Below are 16,168 nucleotides of genomic sequence, written 5' to 3'. Positions count from 1 at the left end.
TCATTTTTCTGCTTTGCAAGCCTTTGAGGATAAGGTGGAGGTGGCCTTGGCAAAGGAGCCTTGGATTTAGGCACAACCGACTCCGGCATGTCTATTACGTGTTCCATAGACGGGTTCACGTCATTTTGAGTTTCCACCTCAGCATCTTGAATATCAATCCTCACTTCTTCATTCACATTCTCATCAATCACATTTTCAACCATCAAAGGAACTTCATCTTCTTGCAACTTAACTTCATCACTCAAAATTTGCTTTTGTTTGGAGGCATTCACATCACCGCCTCATCCACTCCTTGTAGTTACCGCCATAACATGATTGTTCCCACCCTTCGGGTTTACTACCGTATCACTTGGTAGAGCACCCTTAGGGAGAGTATTCAAGGATTGTGAGATTTGGCCTAATTGCGACTCCAAATTTCTAATTGAAGTATTGTGGGAAGATAAACATCGGAATCCGCACTCTTCTTCATTATCTGTTCAAACATCATTTCAATTCTCCCCATATTAGGGTTAGAAGAACTAGGACCTTGGGATGGAAATTGGGGCAGATTGTTCGGTTATTGGTACATTGGGGGCCTTTGAAAGCCTTGCCCGGGGGTTTCCTTAGTTTCCATTATTCCACCCACCTTGATTGTTGTTACTACCCCAGTGGTTGTTGTTCCCATTCCAATTACCCTGATTGTTCTGATTATTATTCTGTTTGCCCCAGTTGGAGTTTTGGTTGTTGTTCCCCCAATTACCATTGTCTTGTTGTTGATTGCCCCAATTGTCTTAGGGCCTCCATTGTTGTTAGTTGGAAGAATTGCCCATTTGGCCTTGATAATTGTTCACGTATTGTACCTCTTTATTTTGCCCATCATAACTATCATCTTGGAATCCACTACAATCATTGTCAAATTGCTCTGAATTCTCTTTATTCTGTTGACCTCTTTGTCTTCTTTTGTTGACTAGCGCGTTGACACCCTCCATAACATTCACTTGGCGAGGAATTTGAACTTGTTGCAACTGTGCCTTTGCTAGTTGGTTCATAGTAGTTGTCAACTCAGCTATAGCCTGCCTATGATCATGTAACTTCTTGTGCAAATGAGTGACCGTGGGGTCACCCTGAGGCACATTGGCTCTACTTTGCCAAGCAGAAGAAGTGTCAGTCATCTCGTCAAGAATGTCACAAGCCTCATCATAAGACAGCTTCATGAAGTTGCCCCCATCAAGTTGGTTCACTATGCATTGGTTTATTGTGTTAATGCCCCGGTAGAAAGTCTGTTGGATCATCGCCTCAGTCACATCATTGTTGGGGCATTCCTTTACCATTGTTCTATAGCGCTCCCAAATCTCATGCAAAGGTTCAGTGGGTTCCGGCTTGAAAGCCAAGATCTCATCTCTCAATGCTGCCATATGCCCCGGTGAAGAAAAATTTTGCAATAAATTTGTCCGCCAACTCATCCCAAGTAGTGATGGAATGGTTGGGAAGTCGCTCAAGCCAATCCAATGCCTTCCTTCTAAGTGAGAATGGGAAGAGTCTCAACCGAAGTGCATCCTCGGACACATTAGTTTGCTTTCTCCCCCAATAGGTATCCACGAACCCCTTGAGATGTTTGTAAGCATTTTGATTGGCAGCACCTGTGAAATACCCGCGCTGCTCCAGCAATGTCAGCATCACATTGGTAATTTGAAAATTGCTCGCCCGAATCCGGGGCGGGACAATTGCACTTGCATAGCCTTGGTTTGGAAGCATTCGAGGAGCCACTCTTGGAGGTAGTGGGGGAGGGTCTGGAATATTATCACTGGCCTGGCGGCCTCTCCTTTGTCCTTGAGGTACAATAGTGACCTCATCTTCAACATTGTCATCTACTTCCTCCCCGGCGAATGATCTCCAAGAGGTATGTTCTTTAAGTTTGTTGCCATTTAGTACCTGAAGTTGTGGCACACACAAATTAGTAACAAAGAAGGAAAGAAGAACAATACACAAAACTATTTAGATAGATAGCCAAAACCATTAGTTCCCCGGCAACGGCACCAAAAAGTGATCAAGGCCAACCCTGTACTACTATTGAGTAGCAAGATAGGTCGAAGCAGCTTTTACTCAAGAAGGTCGGGATCGATTTCCTTAGGGAGCTAGATATTGGAGTTGAGTTTCTATCTAAAGGGGAGTTGTGTATTTGTTCCTAATTGCACTTCTAAATATTTTTGGGTTTGATATAATCCTAATTTTATAATACTACAATTCTAAATTAGGCTAAGTAAAACTAAGATTAAACTATTGTAAGTTGTTCAAATAGATAAAAGGCACTAGGGTAGTGACTTTCTCCTAGGTGGCTAATTGATGGATTCTTGAGTCTAAGGCTATATTGTCACATTTGGGGAATATGATATAACCATTGCACGATTCTACTCACTCTACACCTCTCGGTGGTTCGAGTGATTTTGCCCGAATTGACTTTCTCAAGACCAATTGGGTATGCAAATTTGTGCAAGCAATCAAGGTACAAGTCGGGTATTACTATATCTAGGTTTAACCCTTTAATTGGGGCTATCAATCTTTTGAATACGCCCTAATTCCTTGTTGGACTAATTTCATGGACTTAGGCTCTCTTTCTCAAGAAGAGCCAAAGTCTACTAGGCATAAACTAGTGTTTGCAACCACTAATTCCACATTAAAACCCTAAATTAGCCCAAATAGCAAACACCATAGATAATCAAGCATCAAAACACAAGACCCATCAATTACCCACACTAGGGTTAATCCACAACCCTCGCTAATGGGTCTAGCTACTCATAATTAGAGAAGAAAACAAAGCAATAGATGAAGAAAAGCCCATAATAATTAATTGCTAAATAAAACTTGAAGAGTCAATGTTGAATCTAAGCTAAAATTACTCAAAATAGTAAAATGAATAAATTCACGAGCGCAGCTCTACGTCCAAAACTATGTGATGACCTAAAAATGAAAAAAAACTATTTATACTAGGCTAAAAATTTTGGACAAAAATACCCCTGCGAGGCTAGTGCAGACCGCACAAAATCGAGTGTGGCCGTACTTAGTCTCTTGGCTTGACTATTCTGCTCTCTGAAGTTGGCCACCGAGGACTGCACAAAATGCACCGCGGCCGCGGTGGCTTCTACTGCGGTCCGCACAAAAAGGATCGCGGACCGCATTGGCCAGTTCCTCCAAATTGTCACCTCTTTGAACCTGAGCTCTGCGGACCGCACGAAATCGAGTGCGACCGCAATGAACCCAATGCGGACCGCACAAAACCCTTTGCGGCCGTATTGCCTGGTGGCCTGAAAGCATACTCTCTGAACTTCATCTTTGCAACCGCACAGAATGGTGTGCGGCTGCACTGGCCCTGTTTGACTGAGCTTGGTCTTGTCTTGGTACTTATGCAAGTTTCACTCCTTTTTTGAGCTGGTTTTTTTTGACACCTTGTCACTTGTTGATTAAACATGCAATCAAGCATAATTTGTGAGCCTTTGGGACTATTTTATACACATTTCTAATCAAAATTTAAGTAAGAAGGAGTGTAAAATGCATCATAATCCCTAGTTATCAGGCCTCGAGTGTGTTTCAGAAGTGTTTGGGTTGTGTCACGCTCTTATTTGATGTTTTAGCATCGTTTCTTTGGGAATAAAGCTTATCATATTCATCAAACGACCTTTTATTTATAATTAGATTAAATCATTAGATCCATATTATAATTACGGAACCATAGCAATAAGAATCGTCGAATTCTGAGATCGTATGAGAGAGTTATGCACATTCCCATGTCGAGAAAGATTGATGGTTTCTGGTGCGAGCTTTTGTTCTTCGCAAACGCGAAGAAGGAATTCCAGGTTGATTGGTCAATACGAAAAATTGCTCTTCGCGAACGTGAAGGTCTCCCGGGAAGGCGATGAGCAAATATCACCTGGGCGGTGTTTTAAACCGAGAATTTTAGTATTTTGAGCTTATCTTGAGTTCTAGAGCTCTGTTTGAGGCGATTTTTGCGGAGTTGTTCTCGTATAAACAAGGGGATAAATATATGACCTTTTATTTTGATGTTTTTTCATGATTATTTTCGTTGATTATTATTTTTATCCATCTTTAGTTTGTAGAAATTGGGGTTTTGCGCCCCAAAGTTGAAAAATGGTAAATCCTTGATTTGAGGGAGAATTCGTGGATGAAATTGGATGATTTTCTAGATATATACTATATAAGTTAAGAGTAATACTTATTTTTATATTATTTGGAATTCGGGCACGTGGGTCCGTGCGTTGACCTTGTTGACTTTTCGAGCGGAGTTGGGAAGTGTTACAAATTATTAAATTACGAGTATTGGAGTATATTTTGATTGGTTTGCACATTATTTGATTAGTTTCGGATTGTTTGCCATCGGTTTGAGGAATTAGAGAGGCGTTGGAGCCAGTTATCGGATTTCAGAGCGAGGTAAGTCTCCTATCTAACCTTTTGAGGGGAAATTTATCTCGTAGGTGTTATATTTATTATGTGCTACTTGTTGTGGGAGCTACGCACGTATGAGGTGACGAGTTTCCATGCGTATGTTAGAATTCCTGATTATGTCCGGGTAGACTTAGACTCACGCCATACTTTAATTGTACTATTTGAGTTATCTTGCATACTTAAATGCTTTAATTTCCATTTAGCCTGAGACTAGATTCGCGTAGAGTATCAGACTTGTTATTCTAGATACTTGACGAGCTACTTAATTAGCCATTGAAATTGTACTTTCTATTACGGATTTCTTCCGCGTTGTGCGTATTCATCCGATAGTTTTTTCTTGAATTTTATTACTCACACATATATTCGTGAGTGGGGTCAATGACCCGTCAAAGTGTCATATTCTAATGGGATCGGGCCAATCGTCTCGGCGGTATCATGTAATACACTCTTATGGGATCGGGTCGTTCGCCTCGGTAATATTATGTAACACACTCTTAAGGGATCAGCCCGTTCGCCTCGGTAGAGTAACATATTTTTATGGGATCGGGTCGTTTGCCTCAACAGGATTATGTATCACACTCTTATGGGATCGGATCGTTCGCCTCGACAGTTCTATAAAATACTCTTATGGGATCGAGCCGCTCGCCTCGGCAGAATCGTCCGAAATACTTGATACGGAGTCCGCGTACTCATGAGTTTCCTTACTTGAGATGTGACCTTTGATTTGGTATTGACCATTACATATTCCATTTGAGGAGGTATCCTATAATTGAGAACTTTGTGTTCACTTTTCAGTTGTAGACCGTATTATTTGCCTATATTTGTTCTCATTTTTTACTTAGCATGTTTCATACTTGTATACCTTACTATATTTAATTTACTGGACCACTAGTAAATGTCAATGTGAACTCCTCGTCACTACCTCTTCGGGGTTAGGCTAGATACTTATTAGGTACGCGTTGATTTACGCACTCATATTATACTTCTACACTAAATGTGCAGGATCTGATAGGTTCATTTGGTGGCCATTTGGGGGCATAGGCACAGGTGCTGAGGGGACTTTATGGTAAACTGCATCATTCCATGCTACGATTGCAGCACACAGAGTCTCCATCATAATTATTTACTTTATCCTATCTATCTTGTATTTCAGACAGATGTTGTATTGTTATTGTACTTCCTAGTAGATGCTCATGTACTTGTGACACCGAGTTTTGGGATGTTCTAAAATTTGTTTATGGTTTTGCTTACCATTGACACACTTTTACTTTATATTTCATTTAAATTGTACGTATCTACGATTTTTAATGCATTGATTTCCCTATCTAATAATATTTATGATTTCAAAAATAATAAAATGAATAATTAAGTTGGTAGTTCACCGTTAGCTTGCCTAAAGGCGACGTTGGGCGCCATCACGACCTATAGTGGGTTTTGGGTCGTGACCGCTTGGTATTAGAGCGCTAGGTTCACTTAGGTCTTTCGAATCATGAGCAAGTCGAGTAGAGTCTTGTGGCTCGGTACAGAGACATCTGCACTTATCTTCAAGAGGCTATAGGGTTGTTAGGAGAACTTCCCTTCTTGATTTCCTCATCGTGCGATTTGATTTCATTGAAGCGTATATCTTCATTTCCTTCCTACTCATTCTTATATGATGTTGACCACTTGTTATCAATTAGGCATCAAAGAGCTGTAGTGGTGCTACAAATATGGTGTAGGATGTTTTTTCCTGCATATTCAGGCAGACTATTATCGACATCTTGTGGAGGGGTGTTCTGTCATTTCAGCCTAGTGTTAGCATTACCTACAGTTTTGAAGTTATGCATAGTGTATTGTGATGTCCATCCATTGTTATCGCGCAGTGCTGGTGTGAATAGTAGGATACATATTTATGTGTCGCAGAAGTGAATGTCCCAAGAGGAGGATTTCTCGGTTCATGGTTTAGAGATTAGGTATTTACTTCCAGCGGAGGAGAGTGATAAGTGTGGATTTTGACCACTTATTAGCATCCTTTTGCTTTTATTTTAGTCCGAAAGTATTGATTTATGTTCCCAAAACTATTGAAAGTGTCCAAATTGCAGGATTGTTGGAAGTTTGGGCTCCTATGATGAAATCCGACTAAAAAGGGAGTGTTTTGACTCACAAGGCAAGAAGGGGCGAAGGACATAAGAAGCGTGGTACGCAGAAGGATTTCTGCGGTCCGCAGAAGAAAGAGCGGACTGCAAAATTCCTTCTACAGCCATAGAACAAGTGAAGAAGCCCAGCAGAGTTTTAGCTGACGTGCGGACTGCACATGATTAGCCATAGAACAAAATCTATACTGACAAAGGATTCAAAGTTCAGAGAGTGTGCAAATAGCCAAGACTTGAAGCCTTGCTTGAAAGCGGTTCGCACAAGAATTGTGTAGCCGCAGACCAAAATTGTGAGGTTGCAGAATCCAAGTCCTTGCAAGCTGAAGCAATTTGCAGACATCACATGGAATTATGTGGCCGCAGAACCTCCCGAGGGGCATTTTTGTCACCGAATTTTGGGCCATTATAAATAGACGAGAATCATATTTTTAGGTCAAGTTTCGAAGTTTGAGTTGTTGTAGCCGTTGTATTTTGCTATTTTAGGAAATTTGTGAATATTTTATGATTTAAACATCACATTTTATTATTTTAATCTTAGATTATGAGTTTAATTAGTACTTCTTCTTTATTTTCTTTATTTTTTTTTACTATGAGTAGCTAAATTCTTACTAGTGTTGTCACCCAACCCTAGTGTGTAAACCTTATGGGTACTTAATCTAATGCTTGTTTATGATTAGGTGTTGATTATTTAGCCTAGTTTATACCTTAATTTTAGAATTAATGGTTGCAAACATTGATTCTTGCCTTTTTGACTTGGTCTTTACTTGAGAAAGAGGGACCTAGTCTATGATAACTTGGTTAACAAGGAATTGGGATAATTAAGAGTTTGATTAGCCTAATTAAAGGGTTTAAACTAGAGTTAGTAAGAATCTGACTTGAGCTCATATCAATTATTTAGCTTGATACCCATTTGGGCTTGAGAAAGCCAAATTGGGCAAAATCACTCTATGACCGAGAGGTATTGAGTGGGTAACTTAGAGTTGAGAAATATGATACACCCCGATCAACAAAAATAAGTGTTAACACATTTAACCCATTAGGTGAACATCTAGGTTAAGGTCACATACCTAAGCTTTTTAACTATTTGGAAAAACAACAAAAACAATCATTCGCTTTCTAGTTTCTTCTTTTAGCTTGTAGTGGTTAGAGTAAAATTAGAAGTAGAAATCAAAACCCCTTGTGTGGAAGTGCAATCTAGTTGTTTGATTTTGCTTTCATCAAGTGTATATCCCATCACCCATATTAAACTCCCTATGGAAATCAACCCTGACTCTTGTTGGGCACTTTTCTTCCAACGATCGTTTCCACTCACTATTGAGTTAGACGTGGACCAATTTTTGGCGTCGTTGCTGGGGAATTAAAACAATGTTAGCTATATATTTGATCTTGTTTTTGGAATATCTTCTTTCCCTTCCATGTTACTAACTTGTGTGAGAAATTATAGGTACAAACATGGCGAACAATGATCTCAGAAATTTTCCCTTGGGGGAATTGGACGGCGAGGAGGAGAAAGTAGAAGAGGTACCTCTTGAGCCTCAAGCCAACCGGAGAGGACGAGTACCTCATGACAATGCGCCCGTTCAACCCCTGCCTCTACCACAGCCAGCTCCACAACGGATATTGGCCAATGAAGATTATGCTAGTGCATTAGTCCCTCCCCGTATTAGGGCGAGAAACTTTCAAATAATCAATGTGATGCTCACTCTGCTTGAGAAACGGGGTTTCTTCACGGTGATACAACTCAAAATGCTTACAAACATTTGAAGGGCTTTGTGGATACATGTTGGGGGAGCAAGCAAACTAATATTTTCGAGGATGCATTAAGGCTAAGGCTTTTTCTCTTCTCTCTACTGGGGAAAACTTTAGATCGGTTGGAACGAGTGCCAAACCATTCAATTCACACTTAGGATGAGTTAGCGGAAAAGTTCATTGCTAAGTTTTTCTCTCCCAGGCACATGACTACACTTCGAGATGAGATCTTGGCATTCAAGCAAGAGCCTAATGAACCACTACACGAAATATGGGAGTGAAATCTTAGATGGGATGGCGGAAACATCGCCGACTTGGCAATTCCGGGACAATGTTCCACAAGGTGATCCGAATATGATCCATCTATCCAAAGAATGGAAAGACCATGGGCAAGCCATTGCCGAATTGACCATTATCATGACTCAACTACCAAAGGCATAACTAAATCAAATGTTAGCCCCTACGGAAGTCAATGCTATGGAGGAAATGAACATGATGGTGAACTAGAGGAGGACCAAGAGTCCACAAGTGCAAACTCGAGTGGAGAACTATGTGCAAGATGATGGTGGTTTTTAGCAAGATGATTCCTGTAATGAACAAGAAGAGGAAGTGCAATATGTGAACAATTTTCAAGGAAAAAGAAACAACTTCCAAGGCCCAAACCAACAACAATGGTGACCACAAAACAATCATGGCAATTGGAATTCTAACAATCAAAAGAATTGCATAACAACAACAATCAAGGAAATTGGAGTAGAAAAAACCAAGGAAATTGGGGAGGCAACAATCAAGGTGGATGGAGTAACAATCAAAGCAATCGGGGGTCGGGTTTTCAAAGTCCCCTAATGTACCAACAATCGAGCAACCCACCTCCTTATCCTTCTCATGGTTCAAGTTCTTCAAATAATGAGATGTGACGTATTGAAAGTATGTTCAAGCAAATGATGGAAAAGAATGCCGATTCAGATGCCTAACTTGCCTCACACAACACATCAATCCGCAACTTAGAAGTTCAAAGGGGCAAATCTCTTAAGCTCTAAATTCTCTTCCTAAGGCGGCACTACCAAGTGACACGGTGGTAAACCCAAAGGGTGGTAACAATACGGGGCATGCCATGGTAGTTATCACAAGAATTGGAAGAGGCAGGAATGCACCCGCCTCAAGTGGAAGGCAACTTGTTGATGATGATCAAGTAATGCAAGAATAAGAGATCCCAAACAATGTTGTGCAACCTAATGAGGAATTTTGGATTGATATTGATGACAGTGTGGAAGAGACACAAGAGGAGGTGAACCCATCTAGGGAACACATTATTGACATACCGGGGTTGGTAGTGCAAAAGTCTAAGGCACCATTGCTTAAACCTCCACCTTCATACCCTCAAATACTTGCCAAGCAAAATGGTGAGAATCAACTCAAAAAGTTCATTCAAATTATGAAGAGTCTTTCAATCAATATGCTGTTGGTCAAAGCTTTGGAACAAATGCCTGGTTATACAAAGTTTATGAAGGATCTTGTGACAAAGAAGCGGTTAATGAATTTTGAGACCATCAAAGTCACTCATCAAATGAGTGCAATTTTTCATTCAATGGCTCATAAGTTGGAGGATCCCATTGCTTCCACGATTCCTTGTACAATTAGAAGTGCCGAGTTTGCTAAAGCTCTTTGTGATCTTGGGTCAATTATAAATTTGATGCCCTATTTGGTTTTTAAGACTTTGGGAATTGGGCAAACAAGACCCACCTCTATGAGATTGCAGATGGTCGATCGTACAATGAAAAAACTGTTGGGTGTGATTGAAGATGTTTTGGTCCGAGTTGATAAATTCATTCTTCCGGGGATTTTGTCATTCTAGATTGTGAGGTTGATTATGAAGTGCCAATTATTCTTGGGAGACATTTCCTTGCTACAGGTAAGGCTCTTTGTGATGTTGAAGCCGGAGAACTCACTTTGCGAATTAGTGATAAAAAAGTGGTATTCCATGTGTATAAATCCATGCGGAAAACAAATAGCAATGAGGTGTGTTCTTTTGTCGATTTGGTGACCGATGTTATTGTTGATAAAACAAGTGCTATAATTAATGTTGGTGATATGTTGGAAGCTGTCTTGCTCAACTTTGATAATGACAAGATGGATGGCTTCATGGAATGTGAGAACTCTTTGCAAGGAATGAGGTCGTACAAAATATGCACTCCAATAATTGTCCTTGGATCTTGAAAATAGGACTCCTCCTCCTATAAAACCTTCTATTGAAGAGCCACCTACCTTGGAGTTAAAGCCATTGCCTCCACATCTTCGATATGAATTTCTTGTCCCTTGTTCTACTTTACCGGTTATTCTTTCCTCTTGTTTGACTAACATGTAGGTAGATTCCATATTGGCAGTGCTACAAAAGAGGAAGAAGGTTATTGGGTGGATCTTGGCAGATATTCGGGGTATAAGCCCCGTCTTTTGTATGCATAAGATCAAGTTAGAGGATGGCACAAAACCATCTATTGAACATAAAAGAAGAATCAATGAGGCTATGCAAGAAGTTTTCAAGAAGGAGATTATCAAGTGGTTGGATGTCGGGGTTGTCTACCCCATCTCCGATAGTTCATGGACTTCTCCGGTTCAAGGTGTCCCAAAGAAGGGGGCATGACGGTGGTCACCAATGACAAGAACGAGTTTATTCCTACAAGAACGGTGATCGGTTGGAGGGTGTGTATGGACTATCACAAGCTCAAAAAAGTCATAAGGAAGGATCACTTTCCACTTCCTTTCTTAGATCAAATGCTCGATAGATTGGTCGGTCATGCTTTCTATTGTTTTCTTGATGGGTACTCGGGATACAACCAAATTCTCATTACTTCGTAGGATCATGAGAAGACAACCTTTACATGTCCCTATGGTACTTTTGCTTTCAAGCGGATGTCATTTTATTTGTGCAATGCACCAACGACTTTTCAAAGGTATATGATGGCCATTTTTACAGACATGGTGGAGGACTACCTTGATGTTTTCATGGATGACTTCGTGGTGGTTGGAGATTCTTTTGATGATTGTCTAGCAAATTTGGAAAAAGTGTTGGCTAAATGTGAAGAAATAAATTTGGTGCTCAATTGGAAGAAATGCCATTTCATGGTCGAGGAAAATATTGTCCTTGGCCACAAAATCTCAAGGAATGGAGTTGAAGTCGACAAGGAAAGATTGAGGTGATTTCTAAGCTTCTATCCCAACTTCGGTGAAGGGTGTGCGGAGTTTCCTAGGCCATGTGGGTTTTTACCATCGCTTCATTAAAGATTTATCTAAGGTGGTGAACCCATTGTGCAAGATTCTTGAGAAGGATGACAAATTTAATTTCAATGATGATTGCATGAGAGCTTTTGAATTATTGAAGCTCAAGTTGACAACTACTCCCATCATCACCGCTCCAAATTGGAATGTGCCTTTTGAACTCATGCGTGATGCAAGTGACATAGCGGTTGGGGCTGTTTTGGGGCAACACATCAACAAGATTTTCCATCCGGTCTACTATGCTAGTAAGACCGTGAATAGTGCCCAAGTCAACTATACCGTTATGGAGAAAGAGCTCCTTGCTATTGTGTTTGCAATTGAGAAGTTCCGCTCGTACTTGATAGGTGCAAAAGTTATTGCCCACACGGATCATGCGACGCTTCTTTATCTTATGAGCAAAAAGGACTCCAAATCTAGGTTGATGAGATGGGTTCTCTTGTTACAAGAATTTGATATTGACACCCAAGATAGAAAAGGAAGTGAAAACCAAGTGGCAGACCACTTGTCTCATTTGGAGGAGGAGGGGAAGCCACGTGATGGACTTGAAATCAATGACTCCTTTCCCGATGAGCAGCTCTTGGCAATTTCAATGAAAGGGGTGCCATGGTTCACAAACTTAGCTAATTTTCTTGTGTGTGGAATCATTCCGAATGAGTTTTCTTCAAGCCAAAGGAATAAGCTCAAAAGAGATTATCAAGATTATTATTGGGATGAACCATACCTTTTTCAAATTTGTACGGATGGGGTGATTAGGTGGTGTGTACCGGAAGAAGATCAATGTGATATTCTTGGGGCTTATCATTATTCGCCATATGGTGGTTATCATGGTGGAGCGAGAACGACAGCCAAAGTGCTTAGTTGTGGTTTCTATTGGCCTACTTATTACAAATATACTAGTATATTAGTGAAAATATGTGATAAATGTTAACTGGTCGGTGGAATCTCATAGAAAAATGAAATGCCTCTCACAACTATTTTGGAGATTGATATTTTCAATGTGTGGGGAATTGACTTCATGGACCCTTTTATGAGTTCTTATGGAAACACCTACATCTTGGTCGTGGTGGATTATGTTTCCAAATGGGTTGAGGTTGTTGCTTTACCCAACAATGAGGCGAGAAGTATAGTGGCTTTCTTGAAGAAGAATATTTTCACAAGGTGTGGTACTCCACGTGCAATCATAAGTGATAGGGGGTCACATTTTTGCAACAAGGCTTTTGACACCTTACTTAGCAAGTATGGTGTTACTCACAAGGTCACGACTCCCTATCACCCACAAGATAGTGAGCAAGTGGATGTCTCTTACCGGGAGATAAAGAGTATCTTGTCCAAAACAGTGAATGCTAATCGGACGGATTGGTCCAAGAAGCTTGACGATGCATTATGGGCTTATCGGACAGCTTACAAAACACCTATCGCCATACCGGCTGGTGTTAAAAAAAAACTTGTCATCTTCTGGTGGAACTAGAGCACAAGGCAATGTAGGCTCTAAAGAAGTTGAATTTTGATTGGGATGCAACCGCTAACTTGAGGGTACACATTTGAATGAATTGAATGAGTTCCGGTACCATGCTTATGCGAGTTCGTCCTTGTACAAAGAAAAGATGAAATATCTTCATGACAAACACATTTGGAACAAAGAGTTCAAGATGGGCGATCTTGTACTGTTGTTCAACTCAAGGTTGCGGATGTTTCCCGGGAAGCTAAATCCAAGTGGAGTGGTCCTTTTGAAATTGTTGGTGTGACTTTTTTTGGTGCATTAGACTTGAAGAACAAAAACAATGAAGTTTTCCAATAAATGGTCACCAGGTGAGACCCTACTTGGGCAAGGTTGGAGATAGCCATGTGGTGGCAGTCATTCATTTCACTTGAGCGTATTTTGTGTCGTGCCGCAACGTTAAATCAGGCGCTTCTTGGGAGACAACCCATGTTTCTTTTCCTTTTTCTTTGTAGTTAGGTGTTATTTGTGTTCTAACTTGATTTGAAGTGTGATACATGGATGAGTGTGACTTACAATAAAGGTGGGCAAAAATTTGGCTAAGTGTTCAAAATTATGCGGACCGTACTTTATTTGTGCGGACCGCACATTTCTATGTGTCATAGCAGAAGAGCATAGCGGCCGCGCATTTCTCTTGCAGACCGTACACTTGAAATGTCAAAAATACCAACTCTCTAAAGTTTAAGCTTGTCAGTGTGGAGCTCGATCTGCGACCACACGTGAAATCTTTGGCTGCACTTAAAAATGTGCGACCGCACATGAAATCTACGGCCGCACCTAAAAATGTGCGAACCGTAGATGTAGTTCTAAGACGAGGCCCCTAGGTGAAAGAGTTCAAACCACACATGAAAATGTGTGGCCTCACTCACCCCTTTTCCCTTCTCAAAATAGTTGGTACAAATAGAACAGTAGGGTCATTGAACACTTTTCCCTCTCTGAACAAAACACCGTTGCTCTGTTGAATTTTCTTCGTGTTTTTCACTTTCCTCACACACAATCACCTTGATTATCAACCCATTGCACTTAGTCTATCTGGTATGCTTCAATTTTATGTTAAATTTTTTGTGTTAGTTGAATTTTTAGATTTTTAGTTATTTTTTAGGCCATCTGTCATCAGAGTTCAATTATGTGTGGTAGATCTGAACTTTGTAAACTTGATACATGATCTAATGGGGTTGGGTTAGTGTAATTTCATGTTTTTACCATGTTTCCATGACTAGTTATGCAATAAATTGAAAATCCTAAGTAGACAAAAATAGGTATGTTCGTAATTTTTGAAATCTGTGGTTGCACTTGAAATTATGCGGTCTGTAGATCTGCAAAATTAGCAACTCAGTGATGAAGGAATCTGCGGCCACAAGTTAAATTTTGTGAACTGCAGATTGGCCATTTTTTTTCATCAAAGAGTTAACATTTTTGAGACTCAGAAATGCGGATGCAAATTAAAATGTGCATACCGCACTTCCCTTCTGCGGCTACACAACAAAATTCTGCGGATTGCGATTGCCTTCTGCGGATGCACAACAAAAATGTGTAGCCTGCAGATTCCTTTACCTGCAGTCATGTATTGCATGCATAACCCCACCGTGTCCAATGGTTTCTCCCTTACCTACATATCCTGAATGTGTTGAACAATGAATTGCAACTAACAATCTTCTTTGCTTTGATACAGACAATGGTTCGATCAAGAGACAGAGGTAACACTTCAAAGGGAAGAGGTGAATCCTCTCAGGGTCGATGTAGAGGTACCTTGCCCCTTGGCCAGCCTAAGACAATCAGGAAGAAAACCACAGCCGACAGAGGGAGATATGCAGACCTCTGCGAGTCTAGCTCCTATGTCCCATCTAGAGAGGTGTCAGAGGGCAACTCAGTCTCTGTTCAGGAGGAGCAGATGACCACACGATCAAGGACACATGGTAGATACCAGCTCAGGGATGATACCAGCTCAGGGATAAGACTTCTTCATCTCACAGCACCTCTGAGGGGTCGGGGAGTGCTAGCCAGGCTTTTGAGCCATCAACTACACCAATCCAGAGGCACATCCTATACATGAGATCCTTGATAATGGTAGAGGGGGAAATGCTATAGCTACAGGTTTGGAGAGATCAAAGAAGAAGGAGGTCTGGGAGGATCGATTTGTCAGCTTGGCCACCTTCATTAGTTTTCATATGTGGTGGCCAGTGAGGTTGTTGACTCTTGAACGCCAATTCTTATTGAAAGATTTGGAGACATACAACGTAGCAATATTGAGACAGTTTAGGGCACGAAAGAGTTGGATGTGGTTCACTGATAGAGAGGGGGATGCCAAAGAATACCTCGTCCGAGAGTTTTGTGTCAATATTGATCATATAAAGAAAGGGACGAAGGTGACCAAAGTGCACAACCTCAAGGTGAGGTTTGATCAGCATATGCTAAATGCGTACTTGGGCTTCGAAGATGTTGAGCCAAAGGAGTATCTAGAAAAGTGCGCACTGAAGGAGGAAATCCGCCCTTGACTGGCTGAGATCTTAGCACCACCAGGCCCACCACCACCATGGATTACCACTGGGGTTCCCATTCAATGGAGCACTTTGAGTTTTAAGGCAAAGGGGTGGCAAACATTTGTTTGTAGAAAATTGGATCCATGCCAGAACGAGACTCACTTTCCTATTCCTCGGGTAGTTCTTGTGGATTCCATAATGGCCAGGTACCCAATCAATGTGGGTACTGTGATGTCGGCCAATATTTCAGTGATTGCATGGCAGGATAGCTAGGCCTACCCTTATCCCAACACTATCACAAAATATCTCACTGATGCAAAGGTAGAGCCGAGAGATTTTGACACTAAGGTGAAGCCAAAGAAGCCATTCGACTAGTATTCACTAATGGATGCGAGCAAACCAAAGAAGAAAGTCCAGCTTTCTACCACTACATGCCAGTCTGATGAGCTAACAATGGTAGCTTCTAAGACAGCTGATCTTCTATCCACCTCTGCTGAGCCTTTTACCTCTGCCAGTATTATGCCTTCGCCATCATCCTCCGTTTCTACCACAACCCCCAGAGCAGCTCTAAAGCCAGTGCTCGTTCCCACAGTTCC

The sequence above is a fragment of the Nicotiana sylvestris genome, chromosome 3, assembly GCF_000393655.2.
Source record: "Nicotiana sylvestris chromosome 3, ASM39365v2, whole genome shotgun sequence".
Classification (NCBI taxonomy): domain Eukaryota; kingdom Viridiplantae; phylum Streptophyta; class Magnoliopsida; order Solanales; family Solanaceae; genus Nicotiana; species Nicotiana sylvestris.
Note: the sequence above shows the minus strand (reverse complement) of the source record.